This window comes from Piliocolobus tephrosceles, chromosome 10, assembly GCF_002776525.5.
Source record: "Piliocolobus tephrosceles isolate RC106 chromosome 10, ASM277652v3, whole genome shotgun sequence".
Lineage (NCBI taxonomy): Eukaryota > Metazoa > Chordata > Mammalia > Primates > Cercopithecidae > Piliocolobus > Piliocolobus tephrosceles.
In genome coordinates, this window is record NC_045443.1 from 127,872,779 (window position 1) to 127,889,640 (window position 16,862).

The window sequence follows — 16,862 nt, forward strand, 5'->3', positions numbered from 1 at the left end:
CCGGGAAGCACTGCCCACGCCGGCTGCCTCCTACTTCCTGACCTTATTCCTCCAGTCAAAGCCCTCCCTCTGCATGCCCACTGGACCTCCGCCAGGAGCTGTCAGGGAGCCATGGGGACAGGCGAGTCTGGGGTTTCGGCTGAGGTTCAGGCTGACGATATCCATTTGGGAGTCATTGCCAGAGAGGTGGTCATTAAAGCCGTGAGAAGAGATGGACCCCCAGATGGGGAGTGGAAGTGGACGTGAGAGGGCTGGCCTGGGCCCTGGGTGCTTCAGGGTCCTCTGGTCCGGGGAAGAGGAGGGCCCAGCAGGCCCTGAGAGAGAGCGCAGCTGATGGGACAGAAGGAAAAGCAGAGGGTGGCTTCCTCAAGCCAAGGGGAAATCACGTCTAAGGACAAGGAAATTCTTCCCAGGGCCACAGACGGCCAAACACACCAGCAGGGAGAAGACTGAGGACCAGCATTGGGTTCTGCAGGCAGAAGCCCATGTGGACCTTGATAGCAGCAAAGCCGGTGGGCATGGGGTCAGAGCATGAGCTGCAGACAGCCCAGGGAGACCCATTTCAGACTTTGTGAGAGTGTGAGCTGGTGACGTTTTAATCACCGTGACGTTTGCAGTCATTACAACAGCATCAGGAAACACACACAGTGCTCACGATGTCCATGTGCCAGGAGTGGAGGGTACAACTCACTGAGTCCCCTGCAGCTGGTTAAACAATTATAGATAAGAGATTATAAAGGGAGGGAGATAGATAGATAGATAGATAGATAGATAGATAGATAGATGAAAGATAGATGAATAGATAGATAGATAGATAGATAGATAGATAGATAGACAGACAGATGGATGGAAGGTAGAGAGATGAACAGATAGATATAGATAATAGGTAGATGATAGATGAATAGATGATAGGAAGATAGATGATAGATGAATAGATAGGTAGATAACAGGTTGATGATCGATGAGGAGATAGATAGTTAGATACTAATAAATTATATATAGGTAGATATATGGATAGGTAGATGATAGGTAGATGAATAGATAGATGATAGATACATAGATACATGGATGGATAGATAGAACTGGATAGATAGGTAGAAGATAGATGATTGGTAGATAGATGATAGATGAATAAGTAGACAGAGATAAATTATTGATAGAGAGGTGATACTTGATAGAAGGATAGATAGGTGACAGGTAGGAAGAGCTGGATAGATGATAGGTGATAGATAGATAGATAGATAGATATGAATGTAGATAGAGATGATGATAGAGGTGATAGTGATAGAGACGTAGGTGTGGGTGTAGACTGGGTTGTAGATATGAACACACATGCTGCCTCCAGGTCGGATAGAGATGACGATAGTGTTAATAGTGATGGAGATGTAGGTGTGGGTGTGGTGTAGACCAGGTTGTAGATATGGACATACAGCCTCCTACCTGGATGGAAGTGATGATAGAGGTGACAGCAATGGAGATGCAGGTGTGGTGTAGAACGAGTTGTAGATATGGACCCACATGCCGCCTCCAGGCTCCAGGCTGGCATCGCTGCTGCTTCTGCTCTTGGTAGCCCCGCAGCTGCCTGTCCACACAGCAGCTCTGGTGGTCCTGTAACAGCCCCGTCATTTCCTGTCACGCCTCTGCTCCTCACTTCCGATAACTCCCCGCCTGACTCAGAGCAGAGGCCACAGCACCGGCAGGCTCCACGCAGCCTCCTGTGATCTGGGCCTCAGCCCCTCCTGCTTTCCTCTTGGCTAATTCTGCTCCAGTTTCCACAGATCCTTCCAGGGCCAGGCTGGCCCTACCTCGGGGCCTCAGCAGGTGCTGTCTCCTCAGCCGGGATGCTCCTCCCTCCAACCTTTGCCCAGCTGGTCCCCTTTCCTCCTTAAACCCTGCTCTCCTGTCACCTTCCCCAGGAGGCCTCTTCTGCAATCGCTGTCCAGAATTTCAGCCTGTGACCCCAGCTGCCTGTCTTCATTGCTTTTATGTCTCCAGAACCCTGTCCTCATCTAGCACATGAGAGATGCTAACTGGGATCACACTGAACACCTGTGTCCATGCCTGCAAGAGTGGGTCATGAAGGCAGGGGTCTGTGTGTCTCATTCTGTGTTAGCATCTCAGTGCCTTGAGCAGCACCTGGTACACAGTAGGGGCACAGGAGACACTTGTTGAATGAATGAATGAAATTATGATTTATAAACTGGGTTTATTATAAACACAGTATGGTCATGACAATAGATTAGAAGGTTCTTTTTTAGGATAAAAGAAGAAAGAGATGATATACTCAATGGACTTTGGCGAGCTTAGCACCACAGTGTGCCAAAAACCCAAATAAAGAAGTATCCTTATTCCTTTACATACAGTCGTCTTTTAATGTATCATCAAGAATTGTGTTATTTGGGGACACAGGAAAATTCAAACACTTTGATCATGATCCATTCATTGACTTTTCAAGAAGAACCTTAGAAGGGATTTTGACTGTGTTTGATGTACCTGATTAGAAAACAAAGCCTCCCCCACCTAAACTTCTGTTGTAAAAGCCCAAATCTCACAGAAGCACATCCTGCAGACTTCAATGGGTTCGTCCAAGGAGCAGGTTTTGTTCATTTGGAAGAAAACAGTATTTGCAGGATTTTGAGAGCACATAAGTTCAGCACTACTGGGTTCAAATATGGGCAACAGACCCACCCACTCCGATGTGTGCTCCCTTCCATCTCAGAATGGGATAGAAGTCCTGCCACTTCTAGCTCACACTCCACTTGACAGTCACCCGTTTCCAATCTCAGGAGTCTAGGACAGTCTCACTTAGATCTTTCATAAGTAGACAGAGTATTGCCCATTCATAAGAAGGGAGAGTATTGACCATTTGGATGGGAGCGTGTGTTTTCCATGGTGCAGTGCAGATGGGTGTGGCCACAGAGCACCAGCTCCCATCCTCTCTCCCCTCTCTATGCTATTTTTTTTTTTTTTTTTTTTTTTTTTTTTTTTTTTTTTTGAGACAGAGTCTGGCTCTGTCACCCAGGCTGGAGTGCAGTGGCGCAATCTCCGCTCACTGCAAGTTCTGCCGCCTCCCGGGTTTACGCCATTCTCCTGCCTCAGCCTCCCTAGAAGCTGGGACTACAGGCACCTGCCACCATGCCTGGCTAATTTTTTTTTTTTTTTTTTTTTTTTGTATTTTTAGTAGAGACGGGCTTTCACTGTGTTCGCCAGAATGATCTCAATCTCCTGACCTCGTGATCCACCCGCCTCGGCCTCCCAAAGTGCTGGGATTACAGGTGTGAGCCACTGCACCTGGTCTTCTCTATGCTATTTACCATTCCAGGGCTGAGGGCCCTGGTTACAATTCCCTGACACCCACATGCAGAGTGAGGTGCTTCATAAGTACCCACTAAGCATTGCTCAGTGATCCCAATAACTGCCGTAAACAGCAAATGCAGGGTGAAAGCGAACGCAAGGGATCCTCCATAAATAATATTAATAATAACAGCAGTTATTATCTCCCAGGTGCCTCCTTGGTGTCAGGCCCTCTACCTGCTGTCCCCATTACATCCTCACAACAGCACGAGGTGGAGGTGGCTCCTGATTATAGACCAGGAATCTCAGGCTCAGAAGAACCCAGGAGCTACCCGAAGCCCTCAGCAGTTGAGTGCAAGAGCTGCAAGTGTGAATCTGGACTCAGTCTCCCAGGGTCACGGTCACAACCCATATACGAACATATGATCATGGCCCGTATATGAACATACCAGCAACCTTTGGAGGTCTTCTGTGTATGATTCAAACTGGGTCTCAGAAAGACTGAGAAGAGAGGCATGACTAGAGACTTATGACTCTTTCTTCTTATGAATGGGTAATACTCTCCCTTCTTATGAAAGATCTAAGTGAGACCGTCCTAGACTCCTGAGATTGGAAATGGGTGACTGTCATGGACAATACTCTCCCTTCTTATGAGAAACGTGGTGGCTGTTTACTGTCTTGTGTTTCCTAATGCTTCTGTAATAAGGTAGCAAAAACTCAGTGGCTTAAAACAACAGAAATTTATTTCTCATATTTATGGAGGCCAGAAATCCAAGATCGAGGTTCCACTAGGGTTGGTTTCTCTGGAGATCTGAGAGACAATCTGTCCCACGCCTCTCTCTAGCACCTGGAATTTCCAGCAATCTTCAGTGCTCCTTGGCTGGTAGACACCTCACTTCCATCTGTCTCCCTCTTCACATGACACTAGCCTCTGTGTCTCTTTGTGTCCAATTTCTTCTCTTCTTCTAAAGACCCCAATGGTTGAATTAGGGCCCACCCTCTTCCAGCATGACCTCATCTTAACGAATCACATCTGGAAAGACCCTCTTTCCAAACAAGGTCCATCCTGCGTTTCCTGGTGAGCACGAATTTTCAACCCAGCACAATTATTATCCCTCCAACTATCCCCATTTCATAGATCAGGAGAATTAGAGGAGCTGGACTTTTACAAAGTTGCTTTGCCCAACTGACACATGGACTGAAGCCAAGGCTTTCTAACCCATGGTCCAGTCTTCTGCTGCTTGTCTTAAAAACAGCGACAGTCCAAGGCGTTCACATTCTGCAAGAGCATGCTGGGCAGAGATGGATTTTTACTCACCAGAAACTGAAGTGACCTACTTGCAACCATGAGCTGGAAGAGAAGCTTCGTGATGTGCTTTTGTGAGGATCTTGTATCTCCCTCTTACCGAGAAGTAAACACCTTCAGTTGACCTTCTGTGGCTCCATCCACTGTCACACGTGTAAACACCCCGCCCAGTAATTCACTCCAACCCACACAGGAAGATGTTCCCAAATCAGGGTCTTCCTCGGGATACTCTCATTTCACAAGAAAGTCGTCAGATGACCTAATTCCCAATTTCACAGAGTAATTCCACAGGGGTGATTTCTGGCACATGTCTTATCTCTACAGGAGAAAGCAAGCAGGGTCCCTCTATCAGGGCCCACAGAGGTGTGCTTTGAGGAGCTGGAAGAAATGTAAGCTGGAATCCCTCGGCTTTCCCAGCAGCCTCTAAGTCCTTTCGGGAAGGGCTTCCTGCTCCCAGGCAGGGATTTGCAGTCTTTGCCTTTGTGAACAACTTTACTGCTCACTTCAAGATGGCATTGCAAAATCTTCTTTCTTCATGCTCAGAATCCCTCAAGATTGGATTTTGTTTTAAGATCCCTTCAGTGTTGAGAAATATTGATAAATACAACAATATTCATAGCAAACTTTGATGGAATATCTGCTGTTTATCACAAACTCATCTGGGAGCTTTACACATACTGTTTAACTTAATTTTCAGACAGCCCCTATGAGTCAATTACTACTATTATTCCCAATCTACAAATAAGTAAAATAAAGTTTAGAGAATATAAGGAACATGCAAAGGTCATACAGCTAAAAGGTACAAGAGTCATTAAGGTGAGGGTGTTTTCAATGCATAGTCACTTGTAAAAGAAACTGTCATATGAAGTTAAAATATAAAAATTTAATTCCACTAGTAAAATACCATGGGAGGACGGCTTAGTAATCTCCAAAATTATCACAGTTGAAAAACACCTTGCTCTGTATTCACTACCTGGATAACTGTAAACACTTTTTCTGTGCATTTTTTAAAAATAAAAACCTATTGCCTGGATTTAACTTTTCTACATCATTCTTTACTCCTAAATGTCTGACAACTGCATACTACCACAATGTTTTTAAGATGCTTAGATTCAAATTATGATAGTTCCGAGGACTTTATTAATTAGCCCATCTAGGAATTTGGATGCATGTTCTATGCATGTTCTTCCTGACAGAATTCCTCTAGACTTAATTTTGTTTGAAGATCACCCTACATGTACACGTAAAGGTGATTTGCAAAATCATCCATTCAACAATACTACCATCATAATTGTTTCTGACAATAATCATCAAGGGATGCTGAAACTAGTGGGTGAAAGTTTGATGAGAAACAGGATATTTGCATAGTCTCAAAGTGTTTCCCCGCAAGATACTCATAACTCACAAAGGGAAAAATAGTCACTTTGCAGTAGAGAAATCTCATGGACCCACCTGGGGACAAGGGCAATATTTTTCATGTAATCAGCATTTACCACCCGCCAAAGAGGACACAAAGCAGAATTAAATATTATCCTTGACCCCAAATCATTTAGAATAACCATCAATCATCACTATATTTCTCCTGGTGTAAAGGATGTTTGAGGTTAAGCCAACTTTTTTCACTTATTATAAGATTAAAAGGGTAGGTGTGAAGGGTGGGGGCTGATGAGTGCAGGGTGAGGTTGCCTAATGGAGGTGTACAGCTTTACTCCCAGGAGGCACGAGTGGAAACCTGGAGAGAAACCCAGTTCAGTCATGTTAATGCCAAGTCCTTTTCCTGTGAAGAGCTGGGCAAACGAGACTCCCCCATCAGGCCGAGAACTTCCCCAATAAGAGGGCTTACACAGTCACGAAGGGTGCCACACTTTCCTCACCGATGACATGTAAAGATGTTAATAACAGGAACTATATCTTACTTATTTCTTGGTCTTGCACTGCCCGTAGTATTTGGTATCCTGTAGAAACTCAATGGATACATTTTGAATGTGCTAATTAATAAAGTCCTTGGAACTACCTTAATTTGAATCTAAGCTTCATAGTAACAATTCCCATTGTGGCAGTAATGCAGTGGTCAGACATTTAAGATGATGAAATGCTGGGGAAAAGTTAAGTCCAACTGATAGGTCTTTATTTTTTTTAAATGCACAGAAAGAGGCTTCATAGTATACCAGATAGTGAATACACAGCAAGATGTTTTTCAGCTGTGATGATTTTTGAGCTCACTAACTAAATCATCCTGTCATGGTGTTTTACTAGTGAAACTAAATTTTTATATTTTAGGTTTATATAACAACCCAATTTCTAATCGAGCTTTTTTTCTTACCTTTTGTCTTCAAATTACATTCTCATTTTTATATTGTAGTACTTTGCAGCATCTATGAAACACTGATTCACTTATTTAATAAATATTTACTGAATATCCACTCTGTCCCTGGCATCTATTAGACACTATAGGCACTGTTAGTAAACAAGACAAATCTGCTCACAGAAAGCTAAAATTCAAAAGGCAGAAACAAACATTGAAGAAGGATTGACAAATGTGGGCGTCAGGCCAGGCAGTAGGTACAGGAAATGCCAAGGTGGTAAAAAGTGGTCCCTGCCCTCCAAGGGACTCAGAGGTTCCTTAGGGGTAAAGAAACTAGTGGTGATGATGGTAGTGATGATGGTGATGATGCTGATGGTGATGAAAGTGATGTGATGATGATGCTGATGATGCTGATGATGGTGATGATGATGGTGACGGTGGTGATGTGATGGTAATGATGAGTGATGATGGTGATGATGGTGATGGTGATGGTGATGATGATGGTGATGGTGATGATGGTGATGGTGATGATGGTGATGATCATGGTGATGGTGATGATGGTGATGATGATGGTGATGGTGATGATGGTAATAATGGTGATGGTGGTGATGGTGATGGTGATGATAGTGATGTGATGATGGTGGTGATGGTGATAATGATGATGGTGATGGTGGTGATGGTGATGATGGTGATGGTGATGATGATGGTGATGGTGATGATGGTAATAATGGTGATGGTGGTGATGGTGATGATGGTGATGATGGTGATGATAATGGTAATGGTGATGGTGGTGATGTGATGGTGATGATGGTGGTGATAGTGATGGTGGTGATGGTTATGATGGTGATGATGGTGATGATGATGGTGATAGTGATGATGGTGATGGTGATGATGTAATGATAATGGTGATGATGATGATGGTGATGATGGTGATGATGGTGATGATGGTCATGGTGGTGATGGTGATGATGGTGATGATGATGATGATAATAGTGATGCGATGATAATAGTGATGGTGATGATGGTGACGGTAATGATGGTGATGGTGATGATGATGATGGTGATGATGGTGATGATGATGGTCATGGTGGTGATGGTGATGATGATGATGGTGATGATAGTGATGCAATGATAATAGTGATGATGATGGTGATGGTAATGATGGTGATGTTGATGATGTAATAATGATGGTGGTGGTGATGGTGATGATGGTAATGATAATGGCAGAAGGAAGTGGAGGAGGAGGAACAAGAGAAAAAGGAGGGGGAGGGGGAAAGAAAACTGCCACATCTTTCAGAGCAGAATGAACATGAGCCTTAATGTCAGAAAGATCTGGTTTCCAGCCCTCATTTTTCTCCTTATCAAGATGGATATCTTTACACAAATTAATGTCTCTGCTCCTTAATTTTCTTGTCTTCAAACTTGAGATCCTAATACCTATTTTTCAAGGCTATTGATAAGGAAACAGTAGAGAGATTAATTATCTAAATTTTTAAAAACCAACAAAGTGCTTTCAAAAAGGATGTTTGATCAAAATACATGTTAACACGTGCCTCCATTTCTTGCTCCAAATTCCCAGAAACTACAGAAAAAAAATATATTTTAAAACATCTAAATGTAGAAAACAATAACAATGCCATCAGTAGAAGAGAAAACTTCCAGAAACACCTGAAAATGAGCAGTCGGAATTGGGTGAATCAGATCAGAGGCTGGGCTGGTGTCCTGAGCTACTGGCTATGAAGATGGTGAAGGAGACCGCACCCCAGAGAGCCCACGGGTGGTAGAGATGGAACTGAATGTGTGCCCAGACTCTGGTTTGGTAAGCTGAAGCTACTGATTGATATTAGATATTAATAAAAAGGTAAAATTGAATATGATGGTTAAAAATTTAAATTACCGCTGGAAAAATACAACCGGTATGTGTAACTACTAAAGCAGTTGTTTATGAAAAGGTAAATGGAATAAATAAGCCTTGCTTAGCTCAACTTTTAAAAAGGAAAGCACAGAAACAAAACAACATAAAATGAACAGAAACACAAGCATGTAATGACATCATGAGATAATAAACACTCTTCACTCAATTCCCCTAAAAAAGGAAAGGCACCATCAACTTGGGTACAAATAGAAATTCAGCTACATACTGCTTACAAAAGGGATATTAAGAATGTAATAAGTTTAAAAGGGAAGTAATATAAAAATGTAATATTAATTTAGATCAATGAATTCAATGTAAAAAGCCAAAGAAGTATATTCATATTACCAGAGGTATAATTATTGAGAAAATATGACAATTGCAAAGTCTTATGCCCAAAAAGTTATGGGCCAATCTTATATATAATTATAAATAGACAAAATATTAGCATACTGAGTCTAGCAACACATTAAAAGGATAATACATCATGACAAGATTGGACTTATTTATCCCAGAAACCTTTAAAATGATCATAAAGTAAAGAAAGGCATGGAAAACTAAAAGGACACCTTAAAAATGTGTGGATTTGCAAAAGAAGCATGTAGAAATTCTAAGATGAAAAAAATAGTGTTGGAAATAAAACAGTTAACGGATGTGAAGTAGGAGGCGGGGCATAGCTCTGGAGGCAGGGGCTGGACTCCAGACCAGATTAAAGACTGGCTGAAAAACAGGGAGGAGGTGAAAGCAGCCCTCCATAAGACACGCCCACCTGTGCAATGTCAGTTTACCATTGCCATGGCAACACCCAGAAGTTACTGCCCCTTTTGCATGACAATGACCCAGAGGTTCCCACCTTTTTTCTAGAAATTTCTGAATCAGCTGACCCTTGTTTGGGATGGAATTCAAAGTGGGTATATATATGACTGGAGAACTGCCTGGGCTGCTGCTCTCAGGCACTGCCTGTGGGCCCTGCTCTGCAGTGGCGGTCACAGGGCTGCTACACTGCACCTCCGTAAAGCTGCCTCCTCCTACCACCAGCTCACCCCTAAGCACAGCCAAAACCCTTCCCGGGCTAAGCCCAGTTTGGGGTTCGCCTGCCCTCCTTCAGATGGATGGAAGATCAGATCAGATACAGTGGAAGAAAGAACTATTGGACTGGAAGGTAAACCTGAAGGCCTTTTCCCCCATGAACCACGTAGAGATGAAGGAATGGGGAAGGAAGAGGAGAATCGTGGGCTCTGCCAACATTCCCCTGGGGGTGAGTGCTTGGTCTAACCTCACTCTTCCTTTTTGATTTTGTTCCAGCCCACCTCTTTGCTGCCTCAGAGGTTTCTAGGTGCTATTCCCTCTGCCTGGGCCTCTCATATTCTGCCTTTTCACAGGAATAATTTTCATTTCATAGGTGTCAGCTCAAATCCCATTTAATGCATTCAACAAATATCTCTCGTGCCTTCTGTTCTCACTTTGACCCAGCAGACCCTGTGGATACAGACTGAGACAGACAAGTTCCTGTCCTCATGGGGCACACACTCAAGGCTTGGGGGCGTGGGGAGCAGATCATCAATAGGACGGCACAGAAAGAAGCATATTTTAATTTTGGTAAGCGTTATGAGGCAAATAAAACAAGGTTTCTTCAGGGAGGCCTTCCTTGGCCATCTGATCTAACATGACCCCCTGTTCTCTAACACATTGGCCAATTTATCAGACCCATTGAGCTAAATCCATGAGAATGTCAGCTCTTAAGAGCAGAGGCCTCATCTGCCTTGTTTATGGCCATGTCCTCAGTGCTGAGGAATCAGTAGGTGTTGGGCAAACAAAAGAGATTGTAAATAAATGAGCGACTTTTAGTGGCACTCAGAGGCAGGTGCTGGCCTCCCACGGCTAATTTTAAGCCTGGGAGTGTCTTTGCTGTCGTCCATCCCCTCCCCCATTGCCAGTGGCATGCTGGGAAAGATGTAACCATCAACTCTTCAGGAAAAGGAAATGACCACAATACAGTAAACACACTTGATTTGTGCTGGTAACGGATTAACAATCAACTCTTCAGGAAAACAAAATGACCATAATACAATAAATACAATAAACACACTTGATTTGTCATGTTTGCCCATTTCCATGGTGTAAATACTCCCATCGTGGGCAACTTCAAGCTACCAACATGACTCACCAGACAGAGATGGGGTGAGATGCTCGCAGCCCCCGGTGAGCATTTCCTGCACACAGGAAACCCGGACAGTGAGCCCCAGGAGCACAGGTCATCACAGAGCCCACTGAAACTCTTGAGTTCTCTTCTACTTTTATTTCCAATACAATTTCTTTAAATGTACATTTATGTAATTTAATTTTTAATAATTCTGTGTTTACAACTGGCTCACAAAATTCCTGGAAAAAAAAAAAAAAAAAGCCTGTGTGAACAGACTGCAGCACACCAGTACCTGATGCTGAGAATGACCAGAAATGCACGTGTATTGAAGGAGAGCTGGGTACTTAACTCCCAAATAGCTTCCCACAAAGCCAGAAGTTTCTTCCTGCACTGGCACACAGAGGCCAAAGACCAAAAGATGTGTTCAAGTACAAAGGATGGGAGTGACATGTTATTTGACTGCACTAATGGCACTCAGTTGGCAAAAACCTCCTTTTGTGAGTGAGGCCCACATTCTCACGGTGTCTGAGATAAATGGGCTCCACACTCCAGAATCCCAGCGAATTCAGCGAGTAGGAATGCAAACATTGATCTAAATTGAGGCCCCAGAACAGTCTCTTACATCTTCCTCGCCCCAGGGGGGATGAGTGAGAAAGATTACTTGTGGATTATAATTGCTTAAAATAGGTTGTGATGTAAAAATCTAATCCCTTCTCCTCTTCAATAGTAAAGTCCTACAGACAGAGAAATTATGCTTAATGCCAGTGTATTGAAGGTAAAAAGAAAATTCCGTTCTCCCTTTGGGGGAAGAGGAAGGACATCTTTTTAGAGCTGTCAGAATTCACAAGCCATAATGAATTATTCTTTTTCATTACTGATTTATTAAGCAGGCTGCTTGGTGTAATGGCAGAAAATTTCTGTTTAATTTTCATAGTATTAGGCGACTGTGATTCCTGATCTGAAATCAACTTGAGTTATTAAAAGAAGGGAATGTATTTAATGTCATGCATCAGGGTCTGTCTTCATTAAATTCTTCCAAGTACAGGGTTTAAGCGTTTATGCAACATGGCCATTGTTTGCTTGGAAACGAGACAACAGCCCCGTTCTTGGGACAGTCTGTGTCAGGTATGCACAGCCCAATACTCTTCCATCTTAGTGATTGGCAGGAAAGTCAGCCATAAAATGCTAAAAATGGGTCTGAAAATCCCAAGCTAAAGAATCATAGGACCCAAATAATTATCTACCATACATTTTCAGTGGAATTAAGAGTTTTTAAAATGACAGTTGACCAAAACTTGAGAATCATTGATGTAGCTAGAACTGGGGTAAGTATGGGATGTGTCCGAAAACTTTCAATCACATACGTGAAATTATAATTACATGAGCAATATTTGTGCCCACGAAGGAGCAAAATGTGCTTGGCTGCCTTTTGCTTATCCTTCTGCTGATGGGAGGGTCTTACACTGAGTTACAGGATTTTACAGATCTTAGAATAAACAAGCACTCACCAAGTACTTACTATGGGATGAGTAAGACTCATTTTCAGCCCTAGAGGAGGTTTTAAAATATTCTGGAAGACAGTTATCTATTGAAGATCCATATGAAACATGGGATGTACAAGTCAGATCTGAGAAGGTGCAGAGAGGCACATACTCCACCCCACCTGGGGGGTCTCACCAGGACCTGAGCCTTCACAGGTTTTATGGAATTTATCTGCAATAGAAAATGTGAATAAATGCAGCCTCTTACTGCCTTTCATAATGAGCTATCATTAGACTTTTCTTGAATTAGCAGAACCAGTGAGTAACCAGGTGCTACCCCATTCTAGGTAACATAATTTCTAAGTTGTTCTGTTGAGGTTCACTTAGTAATCAATCTCTAAGTTTGCAGAAACTGGCCAGGTACAAACTAAACGTGCGACACTATCCAACTGAATGAGCTTGAGACTTCTGGCCATGTTCTAAATATCTCCTTGGTGTCTTCATACAAACCTCCACTTGTCTTGGATTTAGCCAGCCAGATAGTTGAGACCGTTTCTGGAGTCTTCAAAGGGCCTCTGCTACTGAATTGTTCTTTTCCATGGTGCTTTGAATACTAGGGCCACCATGAAGGCAAATGCCATTTGTTCCGCATGAATAGAGGGAGGTGGCCTGGATCACCACCCAGCAGTGTGCCCGGCACAAGGAGGGCACTCCTGAGTCACCAGGGGGCAGGTGAGTCCAGCTTACCGTGACTGCTTCCACGATGCTGGGCCATCCATCGCAAATACATTCCTATAAAGATGAAAGTTTAGAAGAAAATAAGACAGGGTAAAGGGATAGAGGTAACAGCAGCACAAGGAGGCGGGGTGAGGAGGACGCTGTAGATGGTGTGTCGACGCTGTGGGTCTCAGAGGGTGCACTTTCCTGAGGCTGGGATGACCACAGAGGCCCATCCTGTGAGGAAGTGAGGATGGCATTGATGCTGAAGCCACCATGGGGCCCGGGGAAGACAGCGGACTGTGTGGAGCCCAGGAGAGCTGGGCAGGAACCGGGTCACACAGACCTTCCAGGCCCCAGGAGGCAGTTCACATTTTCCTCTAAGAGAATCGTGGATCCACGGATGGGTTTAAGCAAGAGAGCAGCACGATGTTCATTTTAGAGGGTCCCACTGGCTGCAGAGTAAGAAAGGAGATGCTGACTCCGAATGTCCTCCAGGCAAGGGGTGAGATGGTGTGTGCTTGGGTGGAAGAGGGCATGAATAGCAAGGGCTGTCCTTGAAATCTGTTTGGAGACTGAACCAACAGGTCTTGCTGATCAGCTGAATATGGGTGGCGAGCGTGGTGTGAGTTGGCATCCGGAATGACACCTACTATGTTTTTTGGCACCTACGGTTGGTGGATAGAGTTAGCATTCAGCAGCAAGAGAAAGACAGGGAGGAGAACAAGCCTGGAAACAAGCTTGGAAAACTGAGTGACTGAGTGGGGAGAGGAAGGCTCTTGCTGACTAAACTACCTTGTGTCAGTGCCCTCCTACCTCCCCGCCAGCAGGATTCACTGGGCCTGTGACGTGTGACCGCTTCCTGATCAGCCCACGGCCTGCCTCCCGAGATGGTGCCAAAAACACCGTACTGCATCTTCAAGGAAAAACATAACTAAATCCCTGCCAAGGCATTCCAGCCTGACTCAAAGGAGGTGGGGTTTGTTTGAAGAAAATCCAGCTCTCCTGGGCTGCCACCCACCTGCTCATCCACCAGGGACCTCCTCCTTGAAGACACCTGGATGTTTTGGACTTGGAGTCATTGACCCAGTTTGCGGATGGTAATGAAGGGGCAGGAGTTGTATTCACAAAACCCACTGATCCAGAAAACCACGATCGGGAAGGATTTTCAATTTCAATGGCAGAGGTGGTGGGGGTGGTGGGGGTGGTGGGGGTAGATATTAAAGGGCGGAAAAAAAAGAACAGAAACAAAAATAACAAGGCCATTAATCTTTCATTAAGTTAAAGGGATGAAAAGGAATCGCTTAAAGTATCATTCTCTCCTCGCACCACAAGCATGCTGCCCCCTGCCAACTTCAAAGGCTCCAAAGAGAAGTTGGTTAATGTAGTTGGCACAGTATCAGGCTGTGGTTTACTTTTGCTTAAGTAGGATCTTTTTTTTCCTTTTAAACAAAGAAAACATAAGGGTCGGAGGCTCATTGATGGGAGGTGCACCGCGTCACAGATGCCTTTGTGTTGGGCGCAGAGGCCTTTCGCGGCGGCTCTGCCAATGCAGTGTTTGTGGACTGTTTGTCACAGACTCCAACAACCACCACAGGGAAAAAAAAAAAAATCTGCCAGAAAGAGCGTAGAGAATAGGATCATTGTTCTGTTCATTCTCTGCCTTCTGCCTCTGTAGAGTCAGGCCTGTTCCCCGACTCGGCATCAGGGCCCCTGGTGGCCTTCCTCAAAATGCAGTTTGCAGGAAATCAAGCCAAGTGTCCCACTTTTCCTGCAGAGTGAGCGAGCCGACACTCCCTCACCTGTTTGCGGGTAGGGGGGCTAAAGAGTTCTGCGCTCTGGGAGGCTGTATTTTTCTTGAAGGCAGTGCTGTTTAGACTGAAAACAGAACTAATTGGCAGTGAGTGGCAGGGCTTTGTGGCTAGGCCCTGGCTCTGTGTTGCTGCGGCTGTAGGGTCAGGGCAAGCTGTCCCTCCTGGCAAGTGCTGAGGTCTGTGTTTGTTGGGAGGGTTTGGTGACCTGCGGAGAGGCCGGAGCTGGAAGCCCAGCAGAGGTGTCTGAAGGCAATATTGAAGGCCATTATCAATGTCCTGCCATAGTGAAAGGCTGTTTTGCCCTGTCCATTCCTTGGTTTGCTTTTTTTTGTACTTCATTATTTTTGCTTTTTTAGAGACAGGGTTTCACACTGTCGTCCAGGCTGGAATGCAGTGGTTTGATCATAGCCTACTGCAGCCTTGAACTCCTGGCTCAAGTGGTTCTTCAGGTACGCACCACACCCAACTGCTTTTTTTTTTTTTTTTTTGGTAGAGATGGGGCCTTACTATGTTGCCCAGGCTGGCCTTGAACTCTTGGCCTCAAGTGATCCTCTTGCTTCGGTCTCCCAATGTGCTGGGAGGGATTACAGGCATGAGCCACCATGCCCCAGCTTTGGTTTACTTTTAACGAGGAAGGCAGGGATTGGGGAAAAGAGACACATGTTTGCCTTTTAGGAAACATGCTATAAATGTGATTTCCTAAAGTAAGTGGGTGCTTGGCCTTGCCTATTGGTGCCATAACAAGTCAGTATTAAGTACTTCAGATCCAGAGATAGGGTGACCAGAGGTCCCAGCATCCCCAGATGGTCCCAGAATTGCTGAGTTGACAGCCTCCGAAACCCTCAACTTTTACTGCTTTGCAAGCATCGTCATTCAACCTACTGAATATTTTGAGTGGGATTAAATCCGGTTGGGTCCTGGCTCCATCGTCAAACCTGGTGAGTTCTAGGCAAGCTGTTCACAGTCTGAGAACCTCTGCTTCCACTTGGCCAGTGGTGAGAATAACATTCTTCCTGGGTTATTGTGGGGACTAATTGAGAGAGAGTACAAGCCCATCTACATGTCACAAACATCTGCTGCCTCCGTCAAACACAAATGGGAACAGTGGCAGCGAATGTTAGCTTGTCCAAAGCATTGAGTTTAGAAAAAATGTTATAGTTTTTAGAAAACACCATGTGTATCGGCTGAAACGTTTCTAATAGCTTACCTCTGTGGAGAGAACCACAAAACAGAATCAAGTTAGGAGGAAGGAGCGGTGGTGCAAGGCAAACCTCATCTGCTGAGGGCCTGCCACTGGGTTTGGGGGTGCAGCTCTGGACGGTGTCTTCTTCCAGCACCTGGGAAATCTAAGGCATGTGGCAGTTTCCTTGCAGGGCTTCTGTGAATGTGCAAAATAGAGAACAGGGCCAGCACATAGTACACGCTCAGTTAAAGTGAGCTGTTGACATCATTGCCGCATTTAGTAAGAAAATCTATGAATATAGATATAAAGAGACAGATGTAAATATAGAGGTAGATATGTAGATACAGATAGAGATAATAGACTGTGTCTCAAAGCAGGCCACTAGAAGAGGAGCCAATTGCTTTCCAAAGCTGTGGAAGACTGAGGCAGGCACTCAGACGGCACCGAGCATTCGAGGATCTTATGGATAAGCCATTCCATGCTGCTAGTGAAATAGTCATGATTTATAACTGTTTTTTTTGGGACAGGGTCTTGCTCTATTGCCCAGGCTGGAGTGCAGTGGCACAATGGTGGTTCACTGGAGCCACAGTCTCCATGCTCAAGGGATCCTCCTCTCAGCCTCCCTGGGTAGCTGGGACTACAGGTGTGCACTACCACGTCTGGCTAATATTTTTTTTTTTTTTACTTTTGTGGAGATGGGGTCTCAC